Here is a 14,496-nt window from a genome sequence, read left to right as displayed (position 1 = left end):
AGCACCAAGTGCCCAGAATACCAGAGAGGTCTGAAAAAAATACGACAGAAATGAAGATCTTGTAACTAAACCTTAACCATTGCGAAAGCGCTCAATACCATTCATGCATTCTATACGGGAACACAAAATAGGGATTTTCTATACTCTGTGAACCCTATAAACACAATAAGGCAATGGCTGGACCTCTGATATTACTGGCAAGTCGTCAATCTGGAACTGTGGGACAAATAGCTCCCGACTTATGGGAGTGAAGGCAGCTCGCGGATTTATACGAGCGCGTATTGGGGATACATACGTTTATAGCTGCTACCTACAACCCAGCTTAACTCTGTTTCTATCTACCAGCATCCTAGAGAATCTCGCCCAAGATATTAAACACCTAGCTGGTGATTTTAACGTTTGGGCTGTGAACTGGGGATGTCCGCGAACAAGTTCAAGATGTCAAGCCCTTTTGGAAACTTTCGCCATATTACACATAGTCCTTATGAACACAGTGAACCAGCAGACATTCCAAAAAGCAGGAAGGGGATCGATAATAGACCTTACCTTAGAGAGTCCCAACCTTGTTCGCTCCGCGAAATAGTTCGTTAGCCTGCATTATACCCGGAGTGACCATCTCACGATAATTTGCGAAATAAAGAAACATGGCGAACTAAAGTTGCCAAGTACATACGACGTGAGATACAGGGTCGACTCAATGGAGGCTGAGGTTATCGAAGTCATGCTGGCAGATGTAACACTCCTGGTGAAGCAACTGAGAAGGCTACGCAAGCTATGAAGCACCTAACAAAAGCATGCGATGCAGCCATGTCTAACACAAAGCCAAACGGGCATAACATTGAACCCGTTTACTGGTGGACAGCGGACATAGCGGAATTGCGTAGCGAGTGCAACAGAGTTCTAGGGGAACGCACAGTTTCCAAGAGAACCAGCTTCAGTATAAAAAAAAAAGGAAGGCCCTGAAAAAGGCAATCAAAGGGAGTAAACAACAATGTTTCCTTCAACTATGTGACGAAGTTGATAGTAACCCTTGGGGACTCGGGTATAGGCTAGTCATGAAAAAACTGAAAGTTTTCAAGCCACTCCCAACAGTCTGCCCGGTCACACTGCGTAATGTAGTTGCAACATTGTTCCCCCTACAAGGTGCTCTCCGAGCCTACGATTTGGAAAGGTGTTGCGAGGGGGACTAAAATATGCAGTTGACAGACAAAGACGAGCTCATATGTGAATTGTATGAAATCAGTGTATTGACTGAATGCCCTCAGAGTGTGCTGCGCGTTTTGAACGGTATCAGAAGACGCCATTTTGGTTATTGCAGGACTACTCCCCATAAATTTAATGGCAAAAGGATACGCTGAAGTTTACCAAAACAAAGCTACTTCAGAACGGCAGACAATACGCAAGGAATCAAGAAAGCGTAGCTTGCGTTCATGGCACTGAAATTGGAGTTCGTCCCTGAACGGACGCTGGACGTACCGTCTGATTCCCTTAATAGCCCAATGGGCTAGCCGTAAATATGGACAGTTAGACTATTATCTGACCCAAATATGTTTAAGCACGAAGACGAGCCGTACTGTTCTCATGGTGCAGCAGCTGTAGAAGAAGCAGAACATGTTTTGTTTGTCCGTCCGAGATTTGTGTTCAAAAGGGAAGAATTAAGCACTAGGGTGGGGAAGCCAAATTCGGCTGATAACCTAGTGGATATTATGTTCGAGTCAGAAGAACATTAATCTGCTGTATGTAATATGGCAAAAAAAAAACAAAAAAACAAAAAAAAAACAAAAGCAAGACTACAAGAACAAAATGCTTTCATAGGCGCAGTTTTAGCAGCCATGATTATTTACCAGCGACGGCGCTGAACAGTTTCAAATATTAAAAAGCCCAACAAAAACAAATTTATTTATAAGTTCGAGCTCATATTTCTGCGAGCAAAGTACTTTCAAATTGATACACTTACCCAGCAACTAGGACAACTAGCCGCTGAAGTCCGGCAGTCAAGGAATCCTGGGGGAGTACACATTGAACAATATCAACCAGTACAACCTGGAATAAGAAAAGCTTCGCAAATAAACATCAAGATATTTAAAGAAATATCTCCATTTGATTAAATTCAGATGAGTATGAACCATGGAGAAGTGTTATAACCGATTTAGTGAAACCTTTGGAACCTTTTGTAAATTTCAAAGAATATTATGATGTGCTTTGTTTAATACGATATACAAAAATAAAGGATCTGCGTTATGTTTATTAAAAAAAATCATAACACTCCATTAAATCTCAAAGCAATATTAAACCGACTCGACTACAATTATGCAAATTCCAAGAGTTACATTAGCATAATGGAAGAAATGAAAAAATGCAGACAAGGAAAAACATCCTTATCCGAATTTCACAGCAGAATTAGTCAACTAATGAATCAAGCTTTAACTAAGTGTGAGATTGATTATCCAAATAGCTATGAAGGTCTTCAAAAACGGATTACGAGACAAATTCACCCAGCATATGCTATTGCCGCAGACATCGAATATCAAAAACAAAATAATGAAGAAGAAACACCAATGTATAACCAACGTGTAGAAAGAAGAGAATATAATACATATAAACCAGCAGTCCAGTATGCCAGAAGAAATGTAGGCGGTCCACCAGAACCTATGGATGTGGATAGATCTCATAGGAATTACAGATATGAAAATACTAATCACAGCAAGTACAACAATCCCCAAAGAAATATCTATAATCAACAACAAAATTATATAAATAATTATGATCGCCAAAGAGCAGAACTACAACCAATGAACTTCCAGAGAGAAGAACCAACCAAGAGGGATCATCAACCCTCATCGAGGAACTTCAATCCTAATAAAATTCAAAGGATAAATCAGGTGACGGACAATAATGACCAGGACTCATTAGAGGTAAACCTAGATGATAAAGAATATGAATTACAGGAAACTTTTTTAGAAGAATAAATAACTTGCCGTGTCTTCAAGTTATTTTGAATAAAATTAATATAAATACAATGTTTTAATAGACACTGGCGCAACACAAAATTATATAAATATAAAATTAGAGAAGGAAAAAGATTTTTTGTTAAACCGTTTGAAAGTAGAATTCTGAATGGTTCGAATTAAATAAAAGTGCAAAAAAGATTTTATTGCTAGGATATGAATTATTATTCTATGAAATAAAAGGATTAAAACAGTTTGATATGATTTTAGGAGAAGAGTTTTTAAGAACAATGAAAGCTAGAATAGATTTCTCTGAATATAAATTAACATATTTTGATAAATCAAAGAAATCAATGAACCAAATTAATTATACAATCAGCAGCTTAAAATATAAAAAATAAATTGAAGAAATAATGAAAATTAACGAAGAAACTAATCCAGTACTTCCATTCACTACAATGATTGAAGCTACAATTCGGATAAGAATAGAAGATCCTATTTGGAATAAACAATATCCTTCTGATAATGATTTTATAAATAAAGAAATTGATAAAATGTTAAAGAAAAAATTATACAACCAAGTAAGAGTCCTTATAATTCACCCATATGGACGGTACCCAAGAAAGGACAAGATGTATTAGGAAGACCAAAAAGAAGAATGGTAATAAATTATCAGAAATTAAATAAAGAAATGATAACTGATAATATCCAATTCCGGATGTAAATATGACAATTCAAAATTTAGGAAAAGCTAAAGTATATTCACTTATATTCACTACGTTAGATTTAGAATCGGGTTTCCACCAGATTAAAATAAAGGAAGGTGATAGAGAAAAAACAGCATTCAGTATAAATGGAGCAAAATATGAATTTTTAAAAATGTCATTCGAATTAAAAAATGCGCCTTTAATATTCCCACAATGGGTTGACAATAACCTTCGTCCCTATATAGGAAAATTCGCATATGTTTATATTGATAATGTACTCATATTTTCCCCCACACCCTATATGTTATAGAGCATATCCGCATTATAATCACTGCACTCAGAAATTCTAATATGAAACTATGAAATGAAAAGACTCATTTCTTTAAGGAAAGTATAGAATATTTAGGACACATAATAAAACCGCCGTAGCCGAATGGGTTGGTTGGTGCGTGATTACCATTCGGAATTCACAGAGAGAACGTTGGTTCGAATCTCGGTGAAACCAAAGTTAATAAAATCATTTTTCTAATAGCGGTCGCCCCTCGGCAGGCAATGGCAAACCTCCGAGACTATTTTTGTCATGAAAAAGCTCCTCATAAAAATATCTGCCGTTCGGAGTCGGCTTGAAACTGTAGGCCCCACCATTTGTGGAACAACATCAAGACGCACACAAGACGCGGAGGAGCTCGGCCATCACCCAAAAAGGGTGTACGAGCCAATTATATATCTATATAGTATAATAAAACATGAAAGAGTAACAGTGGACCCCTCAAATATTGAAACTATAAAAAATTACCCTAAGCCTACGAATTTGAAAGAACTTCGATCTTTTCTAGGATTAGCAGGTTCTTATAGGAAATTTATTAGAAATTACGCTTAAATTACAAAGCCCTTAACGATATTTCTCAGAGGAGAAAACGGAACTGTTAATAAAAATAAAAGTGAAAGAAAACGCCCTTAAAACGATTGAAGTAGTAAAAGAAACTCTACAAAAACAGGTAGAACTATTTCAACCAGATTTTAATAAACCATTCGACTTAACTACGGATGCGAGCAATTTTGCAATAGAAGCAGTCCTGTCCCAAAGTGAAAAACCAATATATTTTATATCACGAACATTAAGCGAAACAGAGCAAAAATACTCTACGAATGAAAAAGAATTGTTAGCCATAGTATGGGCACTACAAAAGCTAAGAAATTATTTAAATGGAATAACGGATTTAACAATATATACTAATAACCAATCTCTAATATTTTCTATATCAGAGAAAAACCAAATAATAAACTCAAAAGATGGAAAAATGCAATAGAAGAATATGAAGCTATGATAATTTACAAACCTGGTACCCAAAATGTGGTAGCTGAGGGTCTAAGTCGTGAACAAATTATTCAATTATCCACTGATAATGATTCGATACACTCACAAAACAGTTCTCCCTAACATAATCTAAAAGAGGTCATACAACTAAACAAAGTAAATGCAATCTTCACGACAGCGGAAATATTATTCTTAATAGAAAAACCGATCTTTGAAGAATTTCCCGCAGTAAAATTCATTATAACGAACTCACTAGTCGAAGATATATCAGACACTGATAGACGTACTAGTATTGTAGAAGAAATACATAACCGAGCGCATAGAAACTTTAAAAATAATACAAGAGGAATAATTGAGAAATATTATTGGCCTAATATATATTAGTAGAAATGACTAAAGCTCAAGCAAAAATATGCGAGATATGTAAAACCTGTGAATACGACAGACGCCCAAATAAAATACCTTTTGGAAAAATTCCAATACCAAATAAAGTAGGAACTCATATACACATAGATACATTTTACATGAATAAATTAATGTATATATGTATATACAATTGATAAATACTCAAAATACTGTTTCCTGAGACAAATACAAACAAAAAAAGATATATATAGACAACTAGACGAAATACTCTTACAAATATTCCCAAACGCTAAAACTTTAGTCAGCCATAACGAAGATTGCTAAACTAGTATTCAAACGAAAATGCTATTAGAAAGACTACAAATAACACATAACACTACTACACCACCATATGACTCGACAACTAACGGTCAAGTAGAACGGTTGCATAGCACCATCGCAGAAATAACAAATTCATTAGCTAAACGACATAAATCAGAACAAGAGGATATAATATTTGAAGCTGTAAAACAATATAATAAAACTATACATCCAACCACAGGATATAAACCCCAGGACGTGTTTTCTCATCAACAGGGGTATCCTGATATAGAAGAATAATTAAAAATTAAACAGGACAAAATTCTCAATTCACAACAAGGAAACTTTAAAGACATAACTTATCAAGAAGGAGGCGTCATATACACTAAGATAAATCAAAGAATAAATTTCGTAAAAATATTTTTAAAACTGACAACAACAACAGAACTATTACGACAATTAGGATAGTACATAAAGATAATATACGAATAACTTAAAAATCATTAATAATAAATTTACATGCATCAATTACATATAACGTAACTAATTTAGAAAACAAGGATTATGTATTAATTGAATCATTTGATCCAACATATATATTTACTTAATACGATTATTTACGCCACATATCAAATTATATAACTCGAATACTAGGTAGAACCATATGGGAACATAATAAACCCTTAAAAGCCAAATTAATAATTAATTAACAGAATTAATAAAAGATCATTCGACTTTTTAGACACAGGATTTAAATGGATGATAGGAACGCCAGACCATGACGATATGATAGAAGTACCAACTTGAATTAATCAACTATTGGAAAACAATAACAAACAGAGAATAATAAAAAGTCAATTTGAGAAAACATTAGAGAAACTTAATATAAAAGAACTATCCGAAATTACAGTAATAACAGAAGTTTATATTGAACTAAATAATATAGTTACCTCAATTAATTGAGCAAAAAATAATATTTTTTTACCTTATTCACTAAACCTAAACGATAATACAGCACGAAAAAACAAATTTAACTACAATAAATATTTTAGAATATTCAGATATACATGTCATTCAATATGAATATAACATAATTCTGATGTATAAATGGGTACCCAATAGGAGATAAGAAATGCACAGGATATGAAATAGCTACTCTATCTTCATATAAAGGAAAATATTAATGGACAAAAGAATCGCAAAATGTAAAAATAAGTTTGTTAAAATAAAAAATTGTACAAAATTAATCTCTCAAATAATATATGAACAAAATTCAGAAGATTCTTGCACTACTCAAATATTGGATAAAAGAAATGCTGAATGTAAATTTATAAAGGAAAATAATGTACCGATACAGATATTTGAAAAAGGAAGTATTCTAGTAACGGGAAACATATAGTAGAAGGAAATGTAATAGAAGGCATAAAAATTATTAAATTTAACAAAAATATAACAATAAATAACATAATAGGACTATGAATAAGTTCGTTTCGGTTTTACAACAGATGGCGTAACTTGATTATTATTCCATCGATCCACATTTCCAAACATTCATTGGAGAGCTACTGTCGTAAGGCACAAACGTCAGTATAAGTTTTTTATTTGAAGCGTAAACAACAATATTTTTACCACACTTGAAAATGTCGAATTTCGTGCCAAATAATGTGTTTTTGCGGGGAATTCTTCTTCATTATTTTAATATGAAGAAAAAAGCAGCCGAAAGTCATCGTATCTTGGTGGAAGTTTATGGTGAGCATGCTCTATCTGAGCGAACGTGCCAGAAGTGGTTTGCACGCTTTAAAAGTGGTGATTTTGGCTTGGAAGACGAAGAACGCGAGGGTGCGCCGCCAAAGTTCATGGATACCGAATTGGAGGAATTGCTCGATCAAGATCCGGCTCAAACGCAAGAAGAGGTTGCAAAAACTTTGGGAGTTGATCAATCAACCATTTCCAAACGTTTAAAAGCCATGGGAATGATCCGAAAGGTAGGCCATTGGGTGCCGTATGAATTGAAGCCAAGAGACGTTGAACGCCGTTTTATGGCATGCGAACAACTGCTTCAACGGCACAAAAGAAAGGGTTTTTTGCATCGAATTGTGACTGGCGATGAAAAGTGGGTCCATTACGACAATCCAAAACGTCGGGCAACGTATGGATACCCTGGCCATGCTTCAACATCGACGTCGGCGCAGAATATTCATGGCCTGAAGGTTATGCTGTGTATCTGGTGGGACCAGCTGAGTGTTGTGTATTATGAGCTACTGAAACCGAATGAAACGATTACGGGGGATGTCTACCGACGACAATTGATGCGTTTGAGCCGAGCACTGCGAGAAAAACGGCCGCAATACGCCGATAGACACGACAAAGTTATTTTGCAACATGACAATGCTCGGCCACATGTTGCACAAGTGGTCAAAACATACTTAGAAACGCTCAAATGGGATGTCCTACCCCACCCGCCGTATAGTCCAGACCTTGCGCCATCCGATTACCATCTCTTCCGATCGATGCAACATGGCCTGGCTGACCAGCACTTCCGTAATTACGATGAAGTCAAAAAATGGATCGATTCGTGGATTGCGGCAAAACCGACCGAATTTTTCACAAAGGGAATCCGTGAATTGCCAGAAAGATGGGAAAAAGTAGTAGTAAGCGATGGACAATATTTTGAATATTAAATTTGTAACCATTTTACGTCAATAAAGTTTCAAATTTCGAAAAAAAACCGCACGAACTTATTCATAGTCCTATTAATTTACAAAAATCAAGCCAAAATCCTATCTAGAATTATACATGAACGACATGAAGAAAAACTAACTGTATTAGAATAGTTAGAATCAGAATCAATATACAAATTTAATAATATAGGAGAATTATCTACAACATTTATACCTATTGAACAGCATCCTGTAAAATATACATTAATAACACTGCCCTGCAAATTTCAATTTTTCTGATGCGAATAAGATGTGACCTAGTGTTCCCGAAGGGAATTTTCGGGCTGAGCACGAATCCGAGCTCAAAAATTTTCCATCACGTCAGGTTTTCAAAAAAAAGGGGGTTGAAACCCCTAAAAATAGCGTATTTGGCCATTTTTTCAAAAATTGTGGAGCAAAACCCTGACGTGCTACGATCTTCGTTATTGTCAGTAATTGAAGGTTGAACTTTGCTCTTTGAAATAAGCCCAAACCCAAATTGTTCGCATGCACCCTTAGAGTAGGGGGTGTACTTATGTCTACGGGGGTAGAGAAAAAAATGAACATAGGAACTTATCTACACCCAAGATTTTTTTTATTTCTTTTTAAATGGAATGTTTGACTTCAGATTTGTAATCAGCGACACTAAATACTTTAGGAGCACTGCACTTGGGATAGGATTAGTATTTCTAACACTAAAAATAATCAAGAACAAGAGTAACCGAAAGAATACAAAGAAGCTATGAAGCAGAACTTTTATAATTACAAAGATTGTGAATCGAAGGCGATACATTTATAAAGAGGAGGGGAGTTAATAGTATACACTCACTGTATCCATGATAACGTATCACATTCCATAGAAATTAAACAGAAATAACAATGAGGCGATAAGTTAATCCTTGATAACGTATCACATTCATTGTTATGAAGTCATTATTAATAGATCTATTCTTTACGAAATCGACAGTCGGGATACAACCGCTGTGTAGAATATAACTCAATCTACACTTTTTATACGAATAAAAAATATATTTTTATTAATACACTAGCGAAGACCCGCCCGTTCCGCTGGTCGTCTTTAAAAAAATCTAGATTAATTAATTAAATTAAGCCGAAAAATACTGTGTGTTTTTTATAAAAATTCTCACGTATGAATAGTAATGAAAGAAGTTTTAAATAGTAGTAGCAATTAAAAAACGTTTGATGTGATTTACTTTATTACTTTTTTTATTGTAATGCACTTTGGTATACAATATTCTTCGTTTTTCCATGCGTTGTTGAATAAATGAACAATATCGATGGCTTACCAACTCTTGAGCATGAAACATGAAGTTGGCCATGAGAAAAACATGGGTATTCTAAATCAATACCACAAATTGATAAAGTTTGGCCTTGTGACTTATTAATAGTAATTGCGAATGCAAGGTGAACAGGAAATTGAAGACGTTTGAATTCAAACGGCATATCCGATGGTATCATTGGTATTCGCGGTATTAAAACGTCTTCACCAGAGTATTTTCCATTCAAAATTGTTAGGTTAGGTTAGGTTAGGTTGAAGCGGTTGTCCTGTGGGACACACTCAGGCTCATAGCCCATTGTGATGCCGCGTGGGGAGCTTGTCCCTATCTCTCCTAAAACCAGTGTGTGTTTTACAAAATTTTTAAAATATCTCTGATTTCTATAGTACTGAGGTCTTCTAGCTCATTAAAAAATTGTCTACCCAGAATAGTAAACATCCGCCTGGATAGAGCAGGGCAGTGGCATAGTAGGTGCGCGATTGTCTCTTCCTCGTCCTCATCTTGACAACTTCTACAGAAGTCATGTGCTTGCACACCCATCCTTTGGGCATGTCTGCCTATTAGGCAGTGCCCCGTTATGACTGAGATCAATGTGCTAAGACTGTGTTTATTTTGGCTTAGCAGAGATTCTGTGCGTTTAGCATTTAGAGTTGGCCAAAGTTGACGGGCGATTTTGCAGGTTGCTTCATTTCGCCATCTTTCGTTTGCTTTCTTTACAATTTCTTCAAGTATGTGTAGCTTACATGTTTGTAAGGGTATCCCTATGCCATTATCTATGTGCTCGTCAGACAGTTTAGTGCCGAGTCTTGCTAGTTCATCGGCTCTACAGTTACCCTCAATGTCGCGATGCCAGGAACCCATGTTACCTTTAAGTGAAATGACTCAGCCATCTCGTTAAGAGATGTGCGGCATTTCATGGCTACCTTGGAGGTTGTCGACTGTTTTGTGAAGGATTTTACCGCCGCTTGGCTATCAGTGAAAATGTAGATATCATTTCCGGATATCGCATCACACTGTATCAGTGTCGCGGCTTTTATTATTGCCATCAGTTCAGCCTGAAAGACACTACAGTAGTCGGGGAGCCGAAAACTGAAGGAGATCCCCAGATGTTCAGAATATACACCTCCGCCTACCCTGCCCTCGAGCTTTGAGCCATCTGTGTAAACATGGATGGACTCGCCCCGTCTCACGTCGTCCCGTTCCCACTCTTCCCTTGAGGGTAGGAGGGTCGTAAACGATGTAATGGCAAGTATAGGCGGGAGTGCATAGTCCACCAGTTCGGGAAGCCCCAGAGTGCCAGCCAGGATTTTACCGTGGCCATAATCCATGTTTGACCACTTGTTTAGAGTGTTCAGCCTTATTGCCGCACTGCGTGCGTTATATATTGCCTGCAGATCTACCGGAAGGAGGTTTAGTGTCGCATATAATACTTTCGATGGTGTGGTTGACATGGCACCGGTTATCAGAACAGATGCTAGTCTTTGCACCTTGTCAAGTTTCTTGATGTTCACACCCTTCTGAAGGGCATCCCACCATATTACTATACCGTAGTAGAGAATTGGCCTAACCTTTGCACACCCATCCTTTGGGCGTGTCTGCCTATTAGGCAGTGCCCCGTTATGACTGAGATCAATGTTTATCATGTGCTCGTCAGACAATTTAGTGCCGAGTCTTGCTAGTTCATCGGCTCTACAGTTACCCTCAATGTCACGATGGCCAGGAACCCATGTCACCTTTAGGTGAAATGACTCAGCCATCTCGTTAAGAGATGTGCGACATTTCATGGCTACCTTGGAGGTTGTTGACTGTTTTGTGAGGGATTTTATCGCCGCTTGGCTATCAGTGAAAATGTAGATATCATTTCCCGATATCGCATCACACTGTATCAGTGTCGCGGCTTTTATTATTGCCATCAGTTCAGCCTGAAAGACACTACAGTAGTCGGGGAGCCGAAAACTGAAGGAGATCCCCAGATGTTCAGAATATACACCTCCGCCCACCCTGCCCTCGAGCTTTGAGCCATCTGTGTAAACATGTAAACGATGTAATGGCAAGTATAGGCGGGAGTGCATAGTCCTCCAGCCTGGGAATCCCCAAAGTGCCAGCCAGGATTTTACCGTGGCCATAATCCGTGTTTGACCACTTGTTTAGAGTGTTCAGCCTTATTGCCGCACTGCGTGCGTTATATATTGCCTGCAGATCTACCGGAAGGAAGTTTAGTGTCGCATATAATGCTTTCGATGGTGTGGTTGACATGGCACCGGTTATCAGAACAGATGCTAATCTTTGCACCTTGTCAAGCTTCTTGATGTTCACACCCTTCTGAAGGGCATCCCACCATATTACTATACCGTAGTAGAGAATTGGCCTAACCACTGCTGTGTAGAGCCAATGTATCATTCTGGGTTCCAATCCCCATTTCTTCCCAATAAGCCTTCCGCAGGAGTACATTGCGGTCATAGCTTTTCGTGCTCTATCTGCGACTGTAAGCCCCCAATTTAGCTTCCTATCTAGTATAAGTCCTAGATATTTTGTCCTTTCTATTACTCTAAGTGGTTTCCCTCCTAGGAATATTTGTTGAAGAGTAGGTGTTTTGTGTTTCCCACTAAAAAGTATCAGATCCGTTTTTTCCGGATTTACCTCTAGTCCTCGACTTTTACACCAAAGTGATAGTCTGTTGAGAGATCTTTGTTGGAGGTCACATAATGTTGGAAGGTGTTTCCCCGAGATTGCTATTACAATATCATCGGCATATGATATTATTTTACCTCTAATTTTTTCCAGTTCTTGTAGAAGATTGTTGACAGTTAGGTTCCACAGAAGTGGAGAAATTACCCCACCTTGGGGTATACCCCTGATCGGAAATTTTTTAACAAATGTGTCACCCAAATTTGCGTTTATCGTTCGCCCAGTTAGCATTCGTTCTATAAATGAGACTATTGCATTGCTTACTCCCATTTCCGTTAGCGAAGTGGTAATTGCTTCCGGATATATGTTATTGAAGGCACCCTCGATGTCTAGAAAGGCAGCGAGGGTAAATTCTTTGTAGTGAAGTGATTTCTCGACTGTGTGAACTAGCTCATGGAGCGCTGTTTCCTCTGATTTGCCTTTGCTGTATGCATGCTGGGAAGGTGATAGTTTGTCGCTAATCCTTCCTTTGATATGCACATCTAGCAACCGCTCTAAAGATTTTAACAAAAAGGATGATAGGCTGATTGGCCTGAAGTCCTTCGGTTTCGTATGTGTGGTTTTCCCTCCTTTGGGAATGAATACCACTTTTACTTCTGCTCATTTCTTGGGGATATAGTTAAGACGTATCGCTGCCTCAAAAATTAAGGCGAGTGTAGGTGCAATCATATCTTTTGTGTGTTGCAAGTCAGCGGAAATGATTCCATCAGGTCCCGGTGATTTGTAAGGTTTGAAGCTGCCAATGGCAAGTTTTATGTTGTCCTCCGTTATGAAATCTGTTGGGGGGTTCTCGTAGTGAACTATAGGGTGGGTTCTACTGTCTTCGTTGCAGAGACAACCTGGAAAGTGGGTCTGCATTAGTAATTCTAGTGTTTCTTCACTGCTGGTTGTCCAGTTGCCATTCTCTCTTATGAGGTAGCTAGGGTTACTGGGACTTGTTGATACTACTTTCCGGAGTCTACTGGTCTCCGAAACGCTTTCTATCTTTTGACAGAAGTCTCTCCAAGACGCCGTTTTTGCTGCCCTTACAGCATACTTAAATCTACGCTGGCATTCTTTGTATCTGTCCCACGAGTTGGTTCTCCTCGCTTCGTTATACATGGTTCTGCATTCCCTTCTGAGGTTTGCTATATCAGTGGACCACCATGGAGGTTTCGGTTTTCCTCTTCTTGTTCTCTGAGGACATGCTGCTTTCGCAGCTAGCTGAAATGCTGAAGTCAGCCCACCAACCACTGAGTCGAGCTGTGGCTCGGAGTTAATTGTGTATGTCGCTGCTGGGAGATTGCTGGATAACGTGGATTCAAACATCCCCCAGTTTGTGCGTCTGCGGTTTATAACCAGCTTGAACTGCTTAGTTGGCAATGAAATGGTGTACGTTAAGTACCTATGATCTGAGAAGGCGTTGTCTGTAGACACTCTCCAATCCTTTAAAATTTGGGACCCTCGTTCATTGACACACGTGATGTCTAGAACTTCACTTCTCGTAGTTGTTACAAAAGTAGGGGTATCCCCTATGTTACTAATATAAAGATTGTTACACATAATGAATTCAAAGATGTACTCACCACGTGCGTTTGTGTCTGAACTGCCCCAGACATGATGATGTGCATTAGCATCTGCTCCCAGTATGAATGGGGTGCCACATCTCGATGCTTCATGAACTGCGTCTCTTATGAGTTGTGATGGAGGTGGTTGCTCCGCGTCGTGTGCCATATAAGATGAGGCAAGCCATATCGTCCTTCCGCAGGACTCCACTGCCGTGACTACGTTATCCGCATCGCTAAATTGTATTAGTAAATATACATTAATACATTTCTTTACTAGTATGCACGACCTGGGTTTACCTTTGTCAGTGACATAGACCAATTTGTTCTCTCTGCTGCTCAAACCGCAAACCCGATCTTTTACGACCCATGGTTCTTGGATGAGCACGATGTCCTCTTCTCTTTCTGCGAGACGGAGGATGAGTGCGGCTGAGGCCGCCTTACTGTGGTGAAGATTGATTTGTACAATCGTCACCATCGCTATTATAGGTTATTGAAGGGCAGCCAACTACGGTTTGGTCTGCGTTCTCTTCATCGGATGTAGGGGGGAGAGACTCCTCATCCTCCATAGCATAGAGATCGGAGTATTCCCCCTCCATGTCCTCTAAGGTAACCCTTTCGAAGAGTT

Source organism: Anastrepha ludens, chromosome X (genome assembly GCF_028408465.1).
Source record: "Anastrepha ludens isolate Willacy chromosome X, idAnaLude1.1, whole genome shotgun sequence".
Lineage (NCBI taxonomy): Eukaryota > Metazoa > Arthropoda > Insecta > Diptera > Tephritidae > Anastrepha > Anastrepha ludens.
The sequence above is the reverse complement of the archived record's forward strand: the minus strand, read 5'-3'. Positions refer to the sequence as shown.